The sequence below is a fragment of the Mesoplodon mirus genome (assembly GCF_964341445.2).
Source record: "Mesoplodon mirus genome assembly, chromosome: 3".
In the NCBI taxonomy this organism is placed as follows: Eukaryota; Metazoa; Chordata; class Mammalia; order Artiodactyla; family Ziphiidae; genus Mesoplodon; species Mesoplodon mirus.
The window spans coordinates 35,509,462-35,515,961 of NC_138978.1; positions in this window are offsets into that span (position 1 = coordinate 35,509,462).

The window sequence follows — 6,500 nt, forward strand, 5'->3', positions numbered from 1 at the left end:
ATGTGCCAGCCGTGTTCTGTACCATTTCTTCATGCTCACACGTTGTCATAGGGTAGATACCTAACCGCCCCTCTCCCCACCTCATTTAACAGACCAGGAGACTGAGGCCCACAAGGGTTAAGGGACTTCCCTCAGGTCACACAACGCTGGAGCTGGGCTGCAGCAGGTGGGCACGTGCAGGTGAGCTGTTCAGTGGAGGCGGAGAGCCTGGGGGGCAAATGGCCAGCTGAGGGTGAGGCTGGAGGCACTGACAAGGGACAGACCACAGAGGGCCTTGGAAGACTAGAAGAGGGCTCTGGGCCCCTGACCATAATGGTGCCCTAATGTAAATTCAAGAGTAAACTTTAAAATTATGTCCAATAAAATTCACATTTTTCCATGATCACTTCAAAAAATTTTAAGTATCAAATAAATCCTTAAATAATCATCTGCTCTTGCCTTAGCAACATGCCTAGTCTGTCTTACCCAACAGATAGATTTCCACACCCCGTGTAAGGCAAGATAAGAATGCTGAACTTTATCATAAGGATAATGAAGATAAGCCATTGAAAGTGCCCAAGACAAGACCAGAGCCTGGATGCAGAAGGGACACCAGGTTGGAGGGAGGGAGACTGGAGTCAGGGCCCACAGCTGGGGCAGGTACAGTAATGGGAGGGCAGGAAGGAAGACAGTAGCAATGGGTGGAAGGCAGAGGAGAAGGCGGTTTAGGAGGCTGAATCCACAGGGCTTGGTGACTGCATGCAGAGGCAGGGGGCCGAGTCAAAAGGGGTGTCCCCTTGTCAGGGTCTCTGAATCTCCTGCCCCCTTCACTGTCCCTGTCTATGTCCCTGGGCATCCCTCTGCATTCCCCTTTGAGTCCACACCGCATCACTGGGGGTCTCAGATCGAGCCTGTAATCCTCTGGTTGTGTATTATACAATGCTGGCCTCCCAGCAAGACTGCAAGCAGCCCAGTACCAGTATTCTTGTAATAGCTGAGATCATTTATCTCAAGTTCAGATGAGTGGAAATAACTGTGATCTTTAAACAATAGGCTCACATTCCCATAAACCTAAACAGCAGGTTATAGCCAGTCCGAAGGGCATCACCCCACAATTCAGTTTAGCAACAACCACAGGGGGCGCTCTGTGCTGTGCTCCAAGCCAGAGATGAAGCGGACCAGCTCCCCGCGCCCAAGAGGCCCCACTCTAACAGGGGTGGCCATCAGGTGAACATGCAATCTTTTCCAAAAGCAGAATGCGCTCCGACAGAGGGGCCGGCAAAGTGCCTGGAAAGACAGAGGACAGGTGATCCTGGAACTCCTGAACTGGAGGGGAACTGAAATGAGGAAGGTTTCTTGGAGAAAGTAGTGTCAAACAAGGGCTTCCCCAGCCACCTGGCAACTCTGTGACCTTGGGCAAGTTACTGAACCTCTCTCAGGCTGTCTCTCATCTGTCAGTAAGGCTCACGATTGTAGGACTGTGATGGGAATTACATGAGAATGTACACAGAGCACTTAGCACAGTGACTGGCACACGGGAAGCACTCAATACATGTTAGCTATTGTTATTTTTACTATTAGTAACGTATTATTATTACACTATTCAAAGCACTAAAAAAACTTTTTTTCCTGATTATAAAAACAGGTTGCTTATTGCAGAAACTTTTGAAAATACAGAAAGATTACAAAAAGAACAAAAATCACCAAACCCACGTTCAAGAGATAATCACTGGTAATATTTGGTGTATTTTTCTTAAACACATCTGTACATTTTTAATGCAAAAAAAAAAAAACAGGATCACACTTGCTCTATTGACTTACAATATATTGCAATATTTCACCGTGCCGTTGATTATTTCACATGTGGTTTTTTTTGGCTTCATGGTATTTTTTCATTGTATGGCTATCATAACATTTAACCAAGTATACTTGATTGAATAATATGTTTTTATAATATTATGCGCATTGCTGTTACAATCTTGTCGAATAATCTGTGCTCACCCATGGTGATTTCTATAGGATAAATTTCTAGAAATGGAATATTTGGGTCAAAGAGCATACACAGTTTTTAAGGTTTTTGCTACGTATTATCTGCTGCCCAAACAGTATGAGGGTGCCCATTTTCTCTCACCCTTGCTGACACTAGGTGTTATTGTTAAATATGTAAATAAATAAGTCTCTGCCAATTTGGCAGGTAAAAACATCTCTCTACCGCTGTCATTTGCATGTAGGGGAAGTACTGACTGTTTTCTTCTTGAAACACTCTCTTCCCTCGGCTTCCAGGACACCCGCTCTCCTGCCTCTCCCCCTTCTCCTGACTACTCCGTTCTACCTACTTCTTTTTTTTCTTTTTCTTTTTAAGTACTTATTTACTTATTTTATTTTTGGCTGCATTGGGTCTTCGTTGCTGCACGGGGGCTTTCTCTAGTTGTGGTGAGCGGGGTCTACCGTTCATTGCGGTGCGCAGGCTTCTCATCACAGTGGCTTCTCTTGTTGCAGAGCACGGGCTCTGAGCGTGCAGGCTTCAGTGGTTGTGGCTTGTGGGCTCCAGAGCGCAGGCTCAGTAGTTGTGGCGCACGGGATTAGTTGCTCCGCAGCATGTAGGATCCTCCAGGACCAGGGCTCGAACCAGTGTCCCCTGCACTGGCAGGCGGATTCTTAACCACCGCGCCACCAGGAAAGTCCCAAGCTCATATTTAAGATTTCAATAAATATCTGTGAATTTACTAGTCTCTGACAAAAGAGTAGCCTCCAACTTTCATGAATCCTTCCACTAAAACTTGCTCACTATTGCGTGGGAGCAATGAACAGAACAAAGCTGTGTTGGAATGTGGGCGTCAGCGTCCAGTAAGCCTTCCTCTCTTGCTGTGTGCCTGGCTTTCTTGCATGCCAACCACAAATGCAAATCTATGAACTTTCATTACTGAAACCACAAGGTTAAATTCATGATCGCCAAGACCTACTCTATATAGAATATGAAAAAGAGACAGCAGTTTAAAAGAGCAGAGGGAGGGGCTTTCCTGGTGGCGCAGTGGTTAAGAATCCACCTGCCAATGCAGGGGACACGGGTTCGAGCCCTGGCCCAGGAAGATCCCACATGCCGCAGAGCAACTAAGCCCGGGCGCCACAACTACTGAGCCTGTGCTCTAGAGCCCGCGAGCCACAACTACTGAGCCCACGTGTCACCACTACAGAAGCCCGCGCACCTAGAGCCCGAACTCGCAACAAGAGAAACCACCGCGATGAGAAGCCCACGCAGCCCAACGAAGAGTAGCCCCTGCTCGCCGCAACTAGAGAAAGCCCGTGCACAGCAACGAAGACCCAACACAGCCAAAAATAAATTAAAAAAAAAGAAACAGAGGGAGTAACTTGGTGGCCTAGTGATTAGGATTCCTGGCTTTCACTGCCATGGCCTGGGTTCAATCCCTGGTCAGAGAACTGAGATCCTGCAAGCTGCGCCAGGCAAACTAAATAAATAAATAATAAAAGAGCAGGGACAAGTTTCTCATAAGAGATACTACAGGAGTGGAGATTATCCGATGTTATCACCAATACATGTAATCTTTGCATTTTGTGATCTGAGGACCTATCATAGATATGAATACAATCACAGGATCCTGTCCTGAGCTCCTATGTCATGATCATGTCAGACCCACAGGCTGCCTTGGTGTAGGCACACTATAATGCCTCATTAAATGACCAATGAGGGGCCTCAGAGGTGCCTCACTCACCTTCCTGACTGCATCCAGGATGCTGGGAAAATCCAGTTCATCATGCTCCGAAGGTGTGATTACATGGCAAGAATAAACATATAGATATAATGAGACAGTCTTGTCTTCATGGGGAATCTCCAGCCAGTGGGTAAGGTCACCTCCTGTTAATGGACTAAATGCTCCAATTAAAAGTCAGAGATTGTCAGATGAGTTAAGGGAGGGAGAAAAAAGCAAGAGCAAATGATAAGCTGTCTATAAAAGATGCACTGTAAATACAAAACACGGGTTGGAAGTAAATGGATGGAAGAAATATATCATGCAAATAAAAAAGTAAGAAGGCTAGAGGGACTGTATTAATATCAAGTAGACACTAGACTTCAAGAAAAAGAATGTTAGCAGAGATAATGATAAAAGTGTCACTTCATTAGAATCCATCCAACTGAAACAGGAGGGTATTATGCACCTGAACATGACAGGCTCAGGCTACACTAAATATTGATGAGTATGGTTCCAAAGTGGTTAAAAAGTCCTCACGTTTATTTTGGGAGTCAGTGGAAATGGGTGTCTTTCCACCTGAAATTAAATCCATTTTGTGACCCAAATGACACCAATGGATGATTGGATTGGGGATGGGGGTGGAGGTGGGGGAAACCTCTCGAAGTGACGTTTACATATCGCCAAATCTGAATCAAACCAACTTTGGTAAACTCTTTGTGGCTGATACAGAATCCTGGCAACAGTTTGTTTAAATACACAGAGCAAGGAGCTGCCTCTCTGACAAGCAGAGATACAGACATTTTGAGACTTCCTTTCTCCCCTAGGAGGGTACCATGAGCCTAAGGCACATACAGGTGGAGGACCCAACAGCTTTGCCCTCCATGAAGCCCAGATCTCATCCCTCACCTTGTGGGCATCCGTGAGGCTCATGATGAGGTTGAGATCCCCGTGCACAGACTGGTCCTCAAGCCAGCTGCGGCTCCACCTTGTACAACCAGTTGACCACGGCCAGCAAAATGTCCATAAACTGGCCTGAAAACAGCAGGACCTCCATCAACTTGTGCTGCCTGAGAAAAGCATACAAACCTTACCAATTCAGGGGATCTCTTTTTTATGAATAGCCCAACTGAAGGGGAATATTGATTGAACTCTATATAGAGAAGGACCTCCATATTGGAGGTTAGAATGGTTAGAAATGCAGTTAAAAGTTATCAAGATGATGGGAATTCCCTGGCGGTCCAGTGGTTAGGACTTGGAGCTTTCACTGCAGTGGCCCTGGTTCCATCCCTGCTCGGGGAACTAAGATCCCGCAAGCTGTGCAGAAAGTTATCAAGATGACAACAAAGCCACAGACAACAAAAGAAAAAATAGATCAATTGGACATTAACAAAATTTAAAACTTTTGTGCATCAAAGGACACTATCAATAGAGTAAAGGGATAAAAGGCAACCCACAGAATGTAAGAAAATATTTGCAAATCATATATCTGACAAGGAATTAATATCCAGAATACATAAAGAACTCCTAAAACTCAGCAACAATAAAACAAACAACCAATTTAGAAATGGGCAAGGGGCTTAAATAGACATTTTTCCAAAGAAGATGTATAGATGGCCAATAAGCACATGAGAAGATGTTCAACATTACTAATCATTAGGGAAATGAAAATCAAAACCACAATGAGATCCATTAGAATGGCTACTATCAAAAAAACAGAAAATAACAACTGTTGGTGAGGATGTGGAGAAATTGGAACCCTTGTGTATTGCCAGCAAGAATGTAAAATGGTGCAGCCAATGCAGAAGACAGTAAGGAAGTTTCTCAAAAAATTAAACATAGAAATACCATATGATCCAGCAGTTTCACTACTGGATATATATCCCAAAAATTGAAAGTCCTGAGTTGAATAAATATTTGTACACCAATGTTCATGGCAGCATTATTCACAATAACCAAAATGTGGAAACAATTCAAATGCCTATCAACAGATGAATAGACAAACTGTGGAATATACATACAATAGACTATTATTCAGCCTTTAAAGGGAAGGAAATTCTGACACATGCTACAACATGGACAAACCTTGAAGACCTTATGCTTAATTAAAGCTAGACACAAAAGGACAGATATTATGATTCCACTTATATGAGATATCTAGAGTAGTCAAACTCATAGAGACAGAAAGTAAATAGTGGTTTCCAGGAGGTGGGGGAGAGGGGAGTGTTTTTGTTTTTTTTAAATTAATTAACTTATTTATTTATTTATTTATTTATTTATGGCTGCGTTGGGTCTTCGTTGCTGCACACGGGCTTTCTCTAGTTGTGGCAAGCAGGGGCTACTCTTTGTTGAAGTGTGTGGGCTTCTCATCACGGTGGCTTCTCTTGTTGCTGAGCACGGGCTCTAGGTGCGTGGGCTTCAGTAGTTGTGGCTCGCGGGCTCAGTAGTTGTGGCTCGTGGGCTCTAGAGCACAGGCTCAGTCGTTGTGGTACACGGGTTTAGTTGCTCTGCGGCATGTGGGGTCTTCCTGGGTCAGGGCTCGAACCCGTGTCCCCTGCATTGGCAGGCAGATTCTTAACCACTGTGCCACCAGGGAAGTCCCAGGAGTTATTTTTTTTAATGGGTATGGGGTTTCACTGTGGGATGCTGAAAAAGTTCTGGAGATGGTTGGCAGTGATGTTTGGAAAACATTATGAATACACTTAATGCCACTGAGCTGTACACCTAAAAATGGTTTAAATAGTAACTTTTGGGACTTCCTTGGTGGTGCTGGGCCCTTGGCCCTGAGTTCCTCAGCTATGGTGCAACCCACTG